Here is an 18,880-nt window from a genome sequence, read left to right on the forward strand (position 1 = left end):
TACGCGTATGATGTCTCCTAGGCCATATTTTGAACAAAACTGACCATTGGTCACTATAGGGTGCTTTGACACATTGTTTTGAGCATCCTCACCAAGTTTGAATCATTTTGGACATGTATCTTGAGATAAAAGTGTGATTATGGACTTCATGGAAGGTGATATGTAAAATTTGTGTTTTGAGAGAAATTTTGAGCTTTAAAATTTGTTGTGATCGTATATTCTTAATGCTTATGATAAGGGGGACCTAAGGTAAAGACCGAGTACGTAGACATCATACATGTATGATGTCTCAAGTCATGATCTAAAATTCCAATTGAATTTTGACTACACAAGAGGTTAGGAAGTAATGATTTAAGCTCGTTTGCAAAATTTCATCTCATTTGGACACATATCTTTGGATTTAAGAAGATTTTTGCACATCCAAGAAGGTAAAGATGAAAAAGTAGTGATTTTGAAAAATTTTGACATCCATTTTTTTTTGTGAGCACATATCCTTGCTGTATGCATCAATGAGCACCTTGGGTAGAAGCAAAAGTGAAATCTAAGCCAAAAGACATCACACACAATTGAAGACTTTTAGGCCAGATATGGGTCAAATCTGACATCTAAGTATACCCTAGTGGCTTAAAGCATAAAAGAAGTCCCTAGCCAAAATTTCATTGAGTTTGGAGCACATTTGGGCTAAAAAATGCCAAAGGACAAAAATTAGGGAAGGTTCATGCTTGTATTGACCATAACTTGCACAAAAAGTGTTGAAATTGAATTCTGAAAATTGTTTGAGTGATAAAGAATCTTGGGGATAAAAGTCACTTCATTTTTTCACAAATTACGTCGTATGTGTATGTTGTCTCAAGTGTCAAATTAGAAGCCAAAACCTACATTTGAGCTCATATAAGTGTTTCCAATCACAAAATAGGCCTAGAGACCAAGTTTCGTTCAATTTGGATCACATTTGGCTTAGCTAACCTCTTAGAGAAGTTGTAAGCAACCAAACAAAAAAAGGAGTGATAGATCTGTCTAAAAGTGTCAAAATCACAAACTAAGACTTGGAGTGATTGGAGTACATCAAGGAGAGTCTACAATTAAAGTTTGAAGAAATTCTGAGTCAGGAGACATCATATGTGCATGAAGACTCCAAGCACAGGTTCAAGCCAGATAAGAACTTTTACTAGTCAGAGGCCTTCTTTTTGAACTTAGAATCCCAAGTATCATTCCAAAATAAAATTTGGACACTTGTAAGTAGACCAAAGCATGTATCTAGTGTTGACACTCTAAAATTGCCAGAATTGACCTACAAGAAGATTGAATGCAATAGAAGATTATTTTGGCCATAGCTTGAGCTCCCGGTATTAGATTTAGAAACCTTTTTTATCAAAACGAAGCTCAAAGTAGCTCTATAATATTTAGTGCAACCCCTCAACAAAAATTAAAGACCCTCAAGTCATTCTTTGTTAGTCAACGTTCCAAAAAACGTTGTTTGAATCCTCAAAATGCATCTGAAAGCCAAGAGTGTCTAAAAGTGACAATTTGAGAGAATTGTGTGAAAACGATCACGGTTTTGGACATAGTTTCGACTCTTTCCTAACCAAAGCACTTGTAAATGTCGGAATAAGTCTTCTTACTTCAAGCTAGAGCTGTTAAGCCCAAAAATCATGTCTACTTTAGATTCAAACTTAGCTTATACAAGCTCCGAAGTCCCAACGATAGAGGAGCATCCGCCCATAATGGAGTTTCCAAACTTGTAGTATAAAGACCAATTTTGTTGAGAGAGTTTTGATGACAGATCATGAGAGTGAAGGATTTTATAGCTACATTGATGACAGTGAGGTCAACCTTAATTAGGTGCTCAGATCCATACCTAGAATAGCTGACAAATTACAAGATCTTATATGTCTATACATACGGAGTCGACTATCAATGGAAATCTATAGTTGTTGACAAGTATGGACAAGAATATAGAGCTTGAGAAAGCACAAATACATAGAATGAATTATAAATAGGTGGATATTTAGTCAATGAAGGACCACAAATACCTCCACCAAACACTAGAATTCCTACAAGAACTCCAAAGAGAAAGCCACCTGGATTCCCCCCTAAGCGATAACGAGAGATGAAATGATCACAGAGATGGCATACATGCCTCATCAAGTGAATTTTCCTAATGGAACAATCCCTTCAAAGAAGAACCTAGGCATAGTAGAAGGCATGAAAGAAGAGAACTATTGGGAGAGTCTATGGTTAAGACTTGTAGACAATCGGTGGGCAAGACCATCCTAGGTCCAAAAATGGGTAAACATGTTGTTGTTTGTCCCTTGGTGAGTGTTGTGGTGAGAGAGGGGTGTCGCCTTGGTAGCTTTCGCAATATTCATAGCTACTCGGCCTGAGTAGTTATCCTTCGTTTTAATAGAATCCTCCTCAATGTTTTGATATGAACGATGGGAATCACGCATCCTCAAATTTTTGACATGGGCTTTGTAGCATATCTTTTCTTGAAGGTCCTGCAAATGCTAGACAACAACTGGGCACAAATAAACTACATGGCTGAACAGCTTGCAATTGCCGCCGGATTGAATTCTTTTACAAACCCCTTTGCAAATGCAAATTTGATCTCCATGTTGGTTGGGGCCTTCTAGTACACCCTGTAGTGTAGTTGCATCACTTGGTCATACATATCGCTATGTATGCAACTACATTGAATGCAATATCGGATGTGATCCTTATACTTACAAGATAAGCTTTTATCGGGGGAGTCACTTAATAGTTATGTATCACATTTTGAAGGATTGGGGGGATCGCTTCTAAAACACCTCAAATGAACACAAAGAAAGGAGGATGAAGAGAATATCTCTCAAAAGATAACGTGGGCTGATCCTTGCTCATAAATTTTGACAGCCTCAATCACACTCAAACCTCGATTAGCTTCCCTCTACACCGCTACAACTCCCACTATACTTGGATGCATCAAAGGAAGAAAAGGGATCAAGAAAACCAAGGAAAAAAGTGAATAAAAAAACATGAAAATATCTGCACTTTTGCTTATAGATTGAAGGCCTTCACTTCTTTTCAAACGCCCTTCCATGTGATAGTAGAGACTCCATAGGCGCTACCATATACACACATAGTTTGACCAAAACCCATCTAAATCAAGCCCAATTTGAAAACCCACAAATTTCAGCAAAAAAATTTAAAAACAATGATGGAAAACTTGGAGAAAATCTTTCACTTTTGCACATGTACAAGCAAAGAATTGCAGGGCATAGTCTAGCCTGGATTAACTGCACCACAGAGAACTACACACAACATGGCTGCCATACCTCAAACCAAGATGAAGAGAGGTTGATATGTAGAGCTAAGCACCGAATTTCATCAGCCCATTGAGGAGAGACACACTCTAAACACACCACACCAAGCTCTCACAAGGTAAGAGGGCCACCCCTACACCCTTCACCGCAGACTGTAGCAACATATAGATTCTTCTTCACAGCGGAATATCCCTCTTCACTCATGACCCCAAGATGATAAAAATTAATTTTTTCTTCATATTTTTAAATCACTTACTCACTCTTTGAGGTCTTGACACTTCTATTTACAAAAACAACAAAACTATTGATAGCCGTTTTTCGGCTTTCCATAATTGCCATAGTAAGCTACCTCACCCTATCAAATCACTCAAACATTTTGGTTATGCCTACCATTTCACTGTACATAGGCGTGTGTGAGTTAGGGACTTTCTCCATATTTTCTTAAAAACCGTCAGCTAGCTAGTCACTGGGCTAGTTGAGCCAAAAAAATAAATAAAATCAAAAAAATAAAATATATCATGTCCCATTTGTGTGTAAATATTTCATTGTATATAGGGCCTAAATAAAAGGATTTTTCATAATTATTTTGGTATTTATTTAAATATTTCTACCTATCGTGTGTTATTTATGCTATGTACATTGACTCACCATTATCATATTTTTTCTTACCATTTTGCATACTCTTTATTCCATATAAAAATAATTTCATGCAAGCTTCTCTTATTTTTGGTGTAACTCCATCCCAACAAAAATCCAAAAAAACTAGTTTTATTTATGTGTATATTTTTTCACTATTGTGATTTTTCCTTCCTACATCTATTCTCTTTTACTCTCATAAATTAGAACACCAAAAATATTCATCTTTTTATGGTAGACTTATAATGAGAGAGATTTATTTTGGCCCCTTTATATTTTTTCCACCTATATTATTTATATTTGACATGTACATATTTTTTTAGACCCCTCAATATTTCATTTTCTTAGTTGTACTATTCACTTATATCATGATCTCAACAATATCTTCAATTATAGACCTACCAAATAAGGTCAAGGGTATGTGGAATGCATGCATGCACCATGGGGAGCTCACTCTTGGAGGTATTCAAAAGAATCATCTAAAGAAGGACCTCACAAGGACCTTGTGTAGTGGAAAAAATAGTCGTTTTTGCTAAATTTTTAAAGATCACATGCTCCCTGAATTTGAAATGGTGATACAAACAAAAGTTGTAGCTCGTGAGCTGAGCTTTCACCTCAAATTGTTTCATATTTTTTTGAGCTACGAGCTATGAGCTATGATTTTATTGGTGGACCCCAGTTTGCCCATGCTATGCAACCACACTCCCTCTTCCACTTTATCATTTTCCTCTTTCACACACACTCCTCCCTCTCCTTCCCACTCCCAAACCTGCAACTCCCATGTCCTAATTCACCCTCTTCACCATTGCCACATCTCTCACACCTCCATAGCCTTCATCCTCCATTTCTACACCCTATGTGTCCCCCTTTCTCTCTACATATATGTCCATATTACCATACTCTCTTCAGCTTTGTAAAGAACTTCAAAAAATCAGCAAAAATCCAAGGATAACCTCTGCAAATGAAGGCTTTTATCATGAATTTTCCAAGGTTTTAAATAACATAGCTTCATCGACACACGTTGCTTCGCCATGCTGACTGCTTCTTCTTCCGGTGCTGTAAAGAGGTGAATGTCAACTTCTCCAAAGCTTCAACCTCTCTTTACAAGCTCATCCCTTCTCTAACTTTTCTCATCATATATCTCACCATTTGGTGAATGATTTTGTAAATATTTTTTAGTGATAATTACTAACTACGAACCACTAACCTTATTGTAAGCTGCACCCTCTACTAGAGTAGGCCCTCCCTAATTATTCACTCAATCCCTCTCTCCTTTCATCCTCAATAATTCTCTTCCCTTGAGCCCACATCCATGTGACTCAAAGGACAAGAGAGACTCACCCTCATTAAAAAAAATAAAAATATGCATAATCTTTTATTCCTTCAAATAAACTTGATTAGGCTTAATCCAAATCGGGGCTTCTAAAACCTATAAATAGAGCCCTTCTCTCCCTTGTAAATCATCACATGATCACACTACACCACACCATTCTCAACACATAACACACCACTCTTCAAGCCTAGTTGTGTAGAGTGTGTGCATTGTGAGTGCTCTATTCCATCACTACACATAGGTGCGTGGAGAAGCTTGAAGTTAGTTATGCCATCTAGAGGAGTGGAGTGATACTATACTCTGCAATCACACTTGTAGCCTACTCTTGTCCATAAATAAGATTCATAGTTTTGGGTGCAATTGTATGCTGCAACTACGACTCTTCTCTCCAAATTGACTTGATAAGTTGACTCATCAGGTGGTTGAAGGTATATTGTCCTTGAAGTTTGTTGTGCCATTTCATGCTTGGTGGTTTGAGGGCTTGTTGAATTGTTTGCCTAAAAGGTAAATTGTAAGAGGGTGCTCAGTGAGATGGCTCCCGTGACCCTAAGACAATTTGTGTATTGGCAACAAGGTCAAGTTTTGTGTTGTCTCTCTATTTCTCATCAAGCTTTGTGTGCATCTAGTCTTTAAGGCTAAGACTGAGTTGCTCAAGTAGATTTGTTCTCTTTACCTCTCTCTGGCGTGGTGAATGTTTGTGTTTGGTGTGTGTGGCTATCTTGCATTCCCCTTTCTTTGTGCGTTTGAGTACAAGGAGATATCACATGCGTCCTAGTTCGCATCTACAACTAGGTGGTGCCCCTTTTCTTGTTTGGTTTCTGGCTGTGGGTTGTTGTTGTCTCTGATTGTGCTTGCCCCAGCCCCAATTGAGCAGCACGGGAGCCTCGAAGGGTGTTTAGAGGCCGCTCTTCTTGTTGCCCGCCCCGGACCGCCTCACTATGTACCCACACAATTGGCCCGCATGCGTAGAGTCAGCTGGCACACACCATCTTTGTACAAGCATGCTTTATTTACATCCAAGAGGTCCAAAAGCATCAGAAAACATCTCTCAAATTATTTTGGGTGTCCCTGCACCATTCTGACGTGTTTTGGCATAAGGGGCTATTAGATCTCATTTTTTCCCACGAATAAGGATTTTAAAAATAACAACGTGAGTGCAACATAAGGGGCTATTAGATCTCATTTTTTCTCACGAATAAGGATTTTAAAAATAGTCCTTGAACGCATGCAATAGACACAATTTACACATAGTGACCCCTTTTAGATATGCTTGTTGGCACATGCTAGCTAGCACAAAAAGCATGACACATTATTATTATTTAACTCGGCTCCATTCTAACAGATGTTGGAGAGGGGAAATGGGAACACACCCAGAAACACACCAATATTGTCTCTCTAAAGTCCATGGCATTCACAACACCCCATTTTTGTCAAAAAAAACCTTCAAAACGACACAATTCTCAAAAAACACCCACTTGGTTGCACTCTAATAAATGCACACACCTCAATTGAGAACCAACCCATACACCATCCACAATGCTTCTTTCTCACAAACCATACACATACAATAACTCTCTGTGTGTGTGTGTGTGTGTGTGCACGCACGCGCACCACAAGTGGTCCGAGGGGCACACCCACATGCCAACACTTACACACAAAAGATTAGTAGGAGGAGAAGAGGTGGGTCGGGAGAATAGACAACAAGGGAGGAGCTATGAAGCTTGATTCACTTAAAAAAAAACACCACACAACGCCTTGCAAACTTGTCATGGATTCTCTGTTCACATGCTAGGCAAAAAGCCTCTACACATGGTAAAACATGCCTTGTCACTTTTGGCTAGCTCCCTACGCTGCATACCATCCTTGAAAACCTTGACAATCTCAAAAAAAACTTATGATGGCACACTTATCAAGGTGACCAAAGCGGTACAAAACTAACCCTCGACAAGCCCATATATTGGTCATTTGAACTCTAATTGCAAATCCAAAAAAACCAACATGCTCCATAAATCATGCACTTTAGATCTATCAACTCACCCATGCTTTTTCCTTTGACTTGCACCTATCCAATTCGGTGAGAATCCTCAAAAGAAACAAACTGTCATAACTTGAGCTATATACCTTCGATCGACGCGCAAGTAGAGCACTTTGAAGATACCTCTTGCACTTCCATATCAACACTTAGAACCTTTTGACCAGCCAGCTTTTAAATGCCCTTCAATAGAGTACCTTGGCCCAAATAACCTCAACAAACATGCACATTTGGATTCACCTATATGCCTTGGCCTCTGTACTTGGTTTACCACTTTGGCATGCACCTGTAGACACCCATGGCCTTGATTCTTGCCCTTCCTAGCACATACTCACTTTAGCTATACCAAGGCTACATGCATAGCCAGGGTGGGTAGGTTTGGTGGGTTTGGTGTAAAGAGTGGGGTTAAGAGGAAACTAGGAATGCAATGACAAGGTTTTAGTGGCAATATCAACTTGAAGAATGTCTTGTCAAACAAGGTGGTCAGAAAGAAAATGATTGGAAAAGGCAAAGAGGGTATGGGTGAGGGTGGTGGTAGATGTATGGATCAAGGTAGTGGACACATGAACTCATTTAACATGTACTATTATGTAGAGTTAGTAGAAGAAGGGGCTACCAAGAACAATGTGCCTCCTAGAGAAAACGATTTCTTGGTTTGATTTGGGTTATCATCTTTTGCTTCAAAGAGATCAAGTAGAGACTTCTCATCCTCATCCATGTTTCCCACTTTCCTCACACTCCAAGGAATGAATAAGTCCCTGCCCTGCCCATAATGTGTTGAGCTTATATTGAAGCTATTCTATATCATGAACTTATATATGAAGCCACTTTATATATTGCTATTGGGTCACATTGTATATACATCATTTAGTGTAATTACTTTGGGGTTGCAATATTTGTGTATCATGTATCTCTTCTTCTCTTTCATCATATCTTTTAATATGTTAATAGAGCAAGGCTCTTTATTCTTATGAAAAAATAGCGTATTTTTTGTCTTGTGTCTTCCACAAGCCACATATAGAAAAAAAATGCAATTAATTAAAACATAAAATATGTTGTGCTCATATATGATGCTCGAGGGGTCCATCATTAGGGACCCCCCTGTATGACGTGCATTTGTATGGTACTTAAACAACCCCTCTATTTGAATCTTGACATGAATACATTGACCCCTGTTTTTTTATGATTAATGGATTTTTGGACCCCCCACAATATGAAGTTACTTTTTATGATGGCTTGCATATGAAAATAATAAGTATATAGCACTCGGGTCTCCTCTATATACATCATTTAGTGTGAGTATTCTTCGCACTTTGTGGATTTTAGTCTCTGTATATCATTTATTGTTCTTTTCTTTGATTGTATTATCACCATGGTATCAAAGCCTGGTTTTTGTTTTCCATAATAAGAGGGTGTTTTTGGCCTCCCGTGGATTTTTGTAGTTCATGAGTAGGAAAAACCAATAGTATGTATAGTTAGATGTAGAATCTTCATAAATTTTTTCTCAACATTCATTTTTTATAGAACGTTTTCGTGCATTTTAGAGATGTCCCTTATGAAAAATTCATCAAGTTGGCACAATAGTAAACTAAAACAATTTGGAAATTATTTTGTCTAGATTTTGTAGCAAAATAATCAAATTAAGATAAGAGCTTTTGTTTTTCCAGATTTATATATGGTGAATTTCTTGTTTGCCTTGTTTTTTGTGCATCATATGTAATTTGATTTGCAAGTAAAAAACTAGCTAAAAATTTAACAATGTTGGACTTATCAGTCTTCTTGAAAGCCTGTTTGTCACATTGTATTAGATTTACATGGATTTTAGTTTTTTTAAGATTCAGTGTTGAATTTATTATTGTGAATTTTTGCATTGCTTTTTGTGCATCATATGGAATTTGATTATCATATAGAAATACATAAAAACTGAATTATGTCAAATTTATCAATCTTTTGGATTGCCTTTTTGTATCACATTCTATTAGACAATTTACAATTGATATCAAATGGATCTATTAATCTTCTTATTTTTGTTTCATGAGCATGACCAAATCGACGCATATGCAAGAACTAGATCAAAGTTAGATTATGCCAAACATATCAATCTTTCTATTTTTCTTCATATGGATCATATATGATTTGATTTACATATGTAAATCGGGTGGAGATTTAACTATATTGGATTTTCAAAGAATCGTACGATGTTGTATGTAGAGAAGAGATCTTGTTATCTCGTTTTTCATGTATCATATGCATTTTAATTTGCATGTATGAATTAGATCAAGTTTTCTTAATATTTGATTTTTGAATCTTTTCGTTTGTATAAAAGAGAGATATGCACCATTTATATCATATTCTACTTTCTTACAATTGATGGTTTGCTTCTTTGATTTTTGATATCTAAGGGTTACCATTCTCTAAAATAACTACTAGTTTATCTTTTGATTGTTAATATCAAAGGCTTATAGTTTTGATAGTATCATAAGGCATGATTTTGATGACAAAATTATGATCTCATGATTAATAAATGTTACATTGTTGAAAAGTTCACAATATGACTAGAATGCCACCACGCTATCTAATTGTGGGAGTTCGTGGCTAAAGTGATAACGCATGCCACTTGTTTATAGAAGAAAACAATATTATCTTCATTTCATCCATGAAATACCTAGTAATACATAAGACCAAGAGAAACTCAAAACTCATGTGTGGTTGATGATATCCTGAAGCCTTGACCCTAATGGCACAAATACACTACTTGATTACTACTTGATTCTTCTCTCAATTCTTCATTGAGATGATTTTATGGAAGCTTAAGAACTACTATAGACAATCCCACATACCTTTTTGAATAGAGAAAATCCTAACTGGAACCCTTACACACTCAAATATTAGGTAGGAGCAAGGCGAGAGTGCACTAGTGCCCGATTGAAGAGCCTTGTGCATCCCTCTTCAAACATGGATGAGTGTTGATATTTAGTCATGAATAAGGAGGCCCCTTGGTTTCCATTGTAGATAGTGGGAATTGGCTTCTGGAGATGCCTTGCATGGGTGTTTACCTCGATGAGTTACTTGGCAGAGTTACCATCAGTTACCCAATGCTGTGTAGTTAGTGAAACCAACTTGATTCCAATGCAAACACATATAAATAGGACCCACTTATCCCATTTTAGGGAGTATGACTCTTGTACTTCTAGGACTCTTACTCTTGGAACTCTAGACGCTAGGCATCTTATAGAGCTTAGGAGCACGTACTGCTATCATTACAGAGCACTGCTCTATGAACTCTTGTAGTTCAAATTATTATCTAAATTTTAGTTCACATCTAGTTTTTCATGCCAATTTTCTATCATTTGAATCTCTTATCAATACATTATGCATAATTTATTCTATTAACTAAAGTCTATTATCAAAAATCTATTGTATCGTTCAAAGTCTATATTTGTCATCTGGTCCTCTAAATTCAAAGTTTTGAAGTTCTTATTTGGTTGTTAGAAATCTTGAACTCACTCAATACTCTGATTCTAACGCTAGAAGAGCTATACTTGGAGATAGTTGTTGGAAAACAATCATATCTCTTGTGAGTAATTTGACTCTACAGTTGGATCTCTACAAGCGATAAGTACGGTTAGTAAATATTGTAATAATCATTTTGAGTCAAAGCAGCCAAATTTATGTACCTCTTGATCAGAAAGATCAAGACTAATATTGATACATTTTTGGAGTCCTCTTTTACTATTGCAAATATGGCACAACAAACCATCGTTTGTACTTTTGTGATTCAAATTATGTAGGTAAAATGTGACATGTAGTTTAAAGCATGTTGTTAATTTGAAAGTTTATTATTATCAATTTTTTGTATACTTTTTAGTATGCAATTTATCTTTGATATGTTTTATGAAGGTAAAAAATAAGTGCTCATATGATCATCCATCCAAATTAGATGACACAAATGAGCATATTTATTCTTGGGGAAAGCCGTTGTTCTACGCATTTTGAGAGCCCCATTTTTTGTAAATTTGTACATATGGACATGATGCCCAATGTCAAAAGGGTGTGTGGGATTTATTTTGTGGGTTTTTTAGCTTGCTTTAGAAAGAACATGTATATGCAGGGCAAGTCACTAGTATAGCGCCAGATGTCGGGCCACTGTAAGTGCCCGTGAGTGAGTTTTTTGAAGGGAGACTTGTATAACTTAAACTCATGTAAAAACTTCAAAACGTTCATCAAAACTCCAAAAAAAATCAGATTTAAGCTCGTTATGTCTCCTTGATGGTTTCTGTTGCAGTTTGTGCGCTCGCCTTGCCTACTCTAAGTGTAGTTGTGTCGGGACAGCTCTCTGTTCGCATCAATTCTACACGTAGAGGCATGTAGATTCAATTTTGGCCATCTTCAGCTTTGGCACCAGTAATTTTTGAAGCTTTCTCTTATGCTTTAAAGTGCCCCAATTGGATTTGTGCTCGTTAGGTTACAACTAGTTCTCTGCATGGTTATGGCTATGGAAGCCTAGTGGCAAATTGTGTGCTGACAGATTGGGAGGGCATGTATCTATGAATTGTGGAATTGATGTTGAATTTTTGGGTTTGTGATGTTAAATTGTGAAAGGGGAGGCCCTTGTCTTAATATGCATTTGTCGGCGTGTGCTATGAATCTGTGATTTGATAGGGTTTGCTCCTATGTGACATAGTCACTTGGGTGGGGGACGACCAGTAAATTCCCAAGGGGACTACTCTTGTTGGATTAGTCATGTTTCAAAGGGGTTTCCCAAAGCTTTTGATGTTCTTGTAGTTCTCTTTCAACACTCTTGGGTGACATCGCTATAGAGGTGTTCCAGCTTTCTTGTTTCCCAACGGTGTTTTGGTGCCCCCCACCGAGGATCTTCTTCAAGTGACCTTCAATTGATAGCTTTGATTGCTATGATGACAAAGTTTCCAAGGTTCTATGGTCATTTAGGTGAGGATGTTGATGAATTCATTGAGAAGATGGAGTTTTATTCTTTGATTGCAAATAAGGAAGATCCAATGCTTATGTTGAAGATTTTGTTCTACTGCTTGAAAGAGGATGCAAGGACATGGTATGATGAGTATGAGTTTTTGTTGAAATCATCTCAACCTCCACAGGTGATGACCTATAATGCATTAAAGAAGGCTTTTCTTGAGAAGTTCAAGAAGATAGAGGACCCAACGGATGTATGGCATTCCATTGAAGGACTTGTGCAATGTGATGGTCAAAGTGTAGATGCCTTTGTTAGGGAGTTCAATGCTTTGTGGAGAAGATGGTGTGTTGCTTTGGGTAGTGATGTTCCTCCTCTTATGCTTAAGACGTGTAAATTCATGAAAAGTTTGAGGGCTGATTTGAGATTGAAGGTTGAGTTCAAAAGACCAAAGACCTTTGAGGATGAAATGAAGGTTGCAAAGCATAAGGAATGGAAGCTAGAGAGAGTGAGGTAGCTTGGATTGCCAGAAGATGTGAAGCCAAATGTATCTGTGAATGAATAATGTCATATGCATAAGGAGAACAAGAAGAATTCTCAATGTATGCCATCTTTGTTGTTTAAGCGATTTGATGTCAACCTTCATGTCAAAGATGATGATGCTAGTAAGGTGGATGTAGGCAAGAAGGCTACCATGGTCATGAATGAGTCTCAAATGCAAGTAAATGAGCATTTTGAAGGTCCAATTCACATGGCTAATGCATCTAATATATGTTACAATGAGGAGTATGCCTCTAATATCAATGTTGTTGTTGTGAGTTCTTCTCTTCTAGATGAGGTAGTTTAGGATCGCATGATAGAGGTTAAGGAAGATAATAATTTGAAAGAGAGTGATGCATATGAAGAGGATTCTCCAAAATATTTTATGGTTGAATGTATGCCAAAGGGTGATGAAGCAACTAAGTCTACTACTTGTGTTGTTGATGAGGACCCTATCAGTAAGGAGCTTCATGATGTGCATGATGGTGTGGGTGATCCTACCTTACTTGATGAAGGGAATATTGGAGGAGATGTAAAACTATGGAGATACTCTTGTTATATCTCATGTGAAGAACATTGATGCTTCCTTGCTTGATTCTTATGCTAAGGATAGGAAGCTATGTGTAGAAGATGTCTTACCTATCAAGCATGGTGTGGTTGAATTGGTGGATGGATGCTTGGTCAAGCGTGGGGATAATGAGATGAATATGAAAGAGGATATGAAAATGGATGAGTTAAAAGTTGAACACATTTTGGATGAATTCCTTGCATGCTATTGTAATTAAAGGGTATCTCTATGTGGTATCTATTGAGAGTATTTTATGGTTATTGAGAATTTGGATTCTACATATGGTTTATGCTTTGATATTGGAAGTTTGAGAATTGATATGGTTGGTATCTTTTCATGCACTTTGTGCTTATATTGTATGGACTTTTGATCCAGGTGGACATGAAGCCTTTTGGTAGTGCTGAGCATGAATGCTCTAGCAGACTACAGGGTTGATAGAACTATGTTGCACATATTTTTAGAACCCCATATTTTGTAAATTTGTACATAGGGACATGACACTCGATATCAAAAGGGTGTGTGGGATTTCATTTTGTGGGTTTTTTAGCTTTCTTAAGCAACACATGTACATGCAAGGCAAGTCACTAGTATAGCGCTAGCTGTCCGGGCCACTGTAAGTGCCCGTGAGTGAGTTTTTTGAAGGGAGACTTGTATGTAACTTAAAATCATGCAAAAACTTAAAAAAGTCAATCAAAACTCTAGAAAATTTCAGGTTTGAGCTTGTTGTGCCTCCTTGATGGTTTTTGTTGCAGTTTGTGCCCTCGCCTTGCCTACTCTACATGTAGTCGTGTCGGGACAACTCTCTGTTCGCATCAATTCTACATGTAGCAGCGTGTAGATTCAATTTTGGCCATCTTAATCTTTCTCGCCAATTATGTTTCAATATTTCTCTTAAGCTTTAAAGTGCCCCAATTGGAGTTGTGCTCTTCAGGTTATGACTAGTTCTCTGCAGGGTTATGGCTATGGCAGCCTAGTGGCACATTGTGTGCATACATATTGGGAGGGCATGTATCTATGAGTTGTGGAATTGATGTTGAATTTGTGGGTTTGATTATGTTCAATTTTGAAATGGGAGTCCCTTGTCTTTATATGCATTGGTCGGCATGTGCTATAAATCCGTGCTTTGACAGGGTTTTGCTCCTATGTGACATAGTCTCTTGGGTGGGCGATGGTCAGTAAATTCCCAAGGGGACTACTCTTGTTGGATTAGTGGTGTTTCAAAGGGGTTTCCCAAAGATTTTGGTGTTCTTGTAGTTCTCTTTCAACGCTCTTGGGTGACATCGCTATAGAGATGTTCCAATTTTCTTGTTTCCCAACACCGTGTAACGGCAATATATACAGTAATACAAGTGGTAATAGATGTGGATATATATATGTGTTTATTATCTCATATATTTCTATTGGTAGACCACTATCAAATCTTTTGTCTTTGATATTTTTGTTGACACAAGTTTTTCTCTTTGTATTTTCCTTTGTTAATTTGTGACAATAGCAAAGGCTCTAGACTTTTCCTCATATAGTGGTATTTGGGCAAGTCCCACACAGACTTCAGAAGTAGCAAGTAATGCCGGCTATAGGGGAGTCCCAAGGGGTTGAAGAGGATTGTCCTTGTGTGTGCGTGCGTGCGTGCGTGCGTGCGTGTGTGTGTGTGTGTGTGTGTGTGTGTGTGCGTGTGTGTGTTGGTGGGGGGGGGAGAGAGAGAGAGAGAGAGAGAGAGAGAGAGAGAGAGAGAGAGAGAGAGAGAGAGAGAGAGAGAGAGAGAGAGAGAGAGAGAGCTGGTAGCATGGGACAAAACAGTTAAAAATGTAGGAATAAATGAGGGATGTTGTGTAGTTGGAGGCTTCAAAGACTCACTTTTTCTTTATGTGTGACAGAAAATAGTGTGAGAGAAAGAAGGCACTTTCTTTTTGTGTGTCACTTAGCATGGCGACATGGGACTTGTGGCTTTCATTAGTGCATGCCTACCATGGGTTTTGGTGAGGTGCTCCAGCAAAGGGATGGGTGATGATTTTCATGGTGCAACCGCCTACTAATGGTGATTAAGGTCTACTAGATGCATCTTCTGCTAGCTAGGTTTGATGTGTAGATGTGCACAAGTGTGGCTTCTATTGCAAGTGGACCTCATGAGTCATAGTTATGGATAATAGCCGATGCTATGTGCCGCTACATGATAGTTTTCATTCTGCAAGTGGATGAAGCTCTTTTAAAAAAAAGGAAGGATCTATTCAATCTATAGACAACCACCCCATTCACTAAGAACATTATTGTCTTATATGGGAGAACATGAGGCCAAGTCAAATGTGGTCGTAATCCCATCTTAGAGGCTCTCTTCCAAGAAAGTCATCGACTCTAAAGGATTGATAAACATTTTGTCAACACTTGTAACATGCACAATAATGTTAGCTGATCTATTACAAATACCCCATTGACACAAATTAAAGAGGGAATCTGAGAACTTGAAAAGCCTCACCTTACCGACATTAAGCAAAGTTGGAGAATATTGTGAAGGAAAGATGGCAATCACCTTTTTGAGTGGTTTCTCACGGATGCTACATATCAATAATGAGAGATCTTGAGGGTCTCTTAGGATGTTTTCACGAAACCATAAAGCTCATCAAATGGCGGTTGGGGGTTTTCAAGGAAACGCTCATTGCAAAATTAATCTATATCAACAGAGTTCTTGAGTGGTCATCATAGCATTGCCTTGAGTAAGAGGTGAACATTGCATTACAGGCTCATCAGATAGATATATGTGGTCTCTTTAGATTGTTCCTACAACATTAAAATTACTTTAATTAATATTGTCATTCTTCTTTAAACTCCGACTCGAGTATGCTCTCTCTATTATATACTCTGATTATGCATATATACATCCTCTTTTCTTGGAGCCTCTCTATGCAAGTAGTTTAATCTACTCATGGGTATAACCTCTAAGGATTTTCTCTGCCAGTTACTTTCGGTCCAAACATTCATGACATAGATACAAGGAGACAATTACTTATGTTTGATTTACATAATTACAAAACTTTTCATACAATAAGTAGATAGGGATTCTAATCTGCCCAAAAAAATATTTGCTATCTTGTGGGACTAGCAATTATATTACACAAATTTAGTCAATTAAAGGTATCGATAAATTGAGAAGAAAAGAGAGAGAGAGAGAGAGAGAGAGAGAGAGAGAGAGAGAGAGAGAGAGAGAGAGAGAGAGATTTTCAAGATATATGTAAAAAAAGGCCTAGTTGTTATCCTTGTTCTTAGGACTCTCCATGTCTATGATTGCATCACCAACAACATAGCCATAGATTTGATACCATCGTTATAGTCGAAGATGCGACGGCCCTGCAAAACTCATAAAATAGCAAGCATACACAAAAGGAAAATAGCACATGCATAGTACCATACACAATAGACTTCTTCATGACACGTTGGAATCCATATACATGCTGGTGCAGCCAAAGTGTGCCAGCCCTAGTACGGGGTACATGCAGTGATATGTATGCTTACAGATGCATGGCAGAGGGCTAGAGTAGATGGAAAGAGCCTGGCAGGCAAGTGGTAGAGGAGATGTATGCTTTATGTGGTTTCCTAGACCAGATGGGGTCCAAGTAGAGCCTGACAAGATGGCAGGTGAAGGATTTTCAAGTTTTGCTTTTTGGCTTGGGGATATAGAACTTGAAGTGCTAATGAGAAGATTCAGATAGCTCATCAAACCGAGCTACAGAGTGTAGGATATAAAATTTGAAGTTACGGTGCATTGCAGATCTAAGATGGATAGGGCAGATGGTGATAGATGATCAAAGCTAATGTGAATGCATGGGCCTATAGTGCTCATCATGTGGAGCATGTCGGTCTTTTTAGATCTTCATTTAAAGCTACGGATGCCAAGTTATTGCTAGATGATTTTTTGTCAAGGGTCGGCGGTTTGGTCACCTCGGACGATGTGCCATATCGTGTTTTTTGAAGCTCGACAAGGTCCATAGAGGAAGTGTACAAGATGTGGAGCTGATAGAAACTGATGACATGTCAAACAAAGTTTGGGTTGGCAAGTTGATGGGGATCAAAATTTATGTCAGGTGGCAGTGAGGCAATGCCATATGATTTTTTTCCCATTTTGAGGTGCTCGATTTGAGGTCGTACTGAATTCTAGGTGCAGTGGGATTGATGTGAATTGAAGGCGGCAAGGCAAAGTTTTGGTGGGGATTAACATCCCATCTTTTGAGTGATTGGACAGGCAATGTGAGTAGGAAAAAAAAAAATTTATGGGTTGGCTTTACAAAGTTTTTGAAGTTGAGGGTTGGAGCTCCTTGAGCTTGCCACGTGGCATGTACCAAACCCACACCTGGACTCCTTCACCTAGGGATTGGGCTTTATATGGTGCACAAAGGCCTACCATTGGGCATCAAGGTGGACATGAGAGCTTCTCTTGCTCCCAGCCATAGCGGGTCATAACAATGGCGACGCAGGTGCTGCTTGCGATCGACTGCGGTGACACAGTGGCTAGATGTGTTGTACGGTTGCTAGATAGTGACATCCGCATTGGTTGGACATCTTGATGATGTGGCAATGCCCTTCTCATGCGGGCCTACAAATACTGTGGCCTTTTTCAGTTGAGGAAGCAAGTGGGAACTCCCACTACCTTGTCACGCCACCTTGACAATGGGGGAAGCCTTCCCACATGACTTGGAGTGCAAGCCAAGCCGAAAATAGACACAGAGGTGCATGCGAGGTACAAAAAAAGAGGAGCCGAGCCCAAAATAGGGAGGATGCACACGCTCGTGATAGGGGCCAATTTTTGCATACAAAGGGAGTTTCGGTAGCTCTCAAGGGAGGAGAGCTCTTGGCGGCTTTTTGAAGGGGAGTTTGCTTTGGGAGCTGAAGGAGAAGAAGGCAATGTTGGAGAAGAAGCTCAAAGAGAGCTTGGAGGAGGGAGTTTTTTGGCAAGATCTTGCCGGGAGTTCCTTGGTGCCAACACACAAGAGCTTGTTCCTACCGCGCTCTCAACGAGGAGAGCCGCATAGTGGAGGAGCGAGAATTGCCTCAACTTTGTTGCTCGATGGTGTCATGCCGAGTCTGTAGTAGAAAGAGTTTTCAAGGTTGTTTGTAGTAGGTTTTTTGCCATAATTGAAGGAAACCATATAAGTTTTTTGTGCCATTTCTTTCCCTTTTCCTGCTTCTTCTCTTTGCCTTGTTTTAACAATCTGGTGCTGGTGTTTGAGACGCGTGTGCCTCCCCGGGCCTCTGTGTGTGTGTGTGAGAGAGAGAAAGAGCAGTGTATGCTACAACACGATCATAAATAGGAAAAATCAAGTGTGGTTTGCTGTCAATTGAGTTTTGAACGTAAATTCTAGTGGATTGGGGTGTAGTGATTATTTTGGGCCATACAAAGGCGTGTTTTTCGAGTGTCAGGTGTGGTTTCCTTTCCCCCCATCCATCTTTTGGTGCCCCCACAGAGGACCACATTGATACTCCGATGATTTGAAGGTTGAAGTGGTGTTTGAAAGCTGACAAGCAGTGGTCGGATGATCAAATTTTTTGGGAG

Source organism: Adiantum capillus-veneris, chromosome 26 (assembly GCF_014529385.1).
Source record: "Adiantum capillus-veneris isolate H3 chromosome 26, ASM1452938v2, whole genome shotgun sequence".
Classification (NCBI taxonomy): Eukaryota; Viridiplantae; Streptophyta; class Polypodiopsida; order Polypodiales; family Pteridaceae; genus Adiantum; species Adiantum capillus-veneris.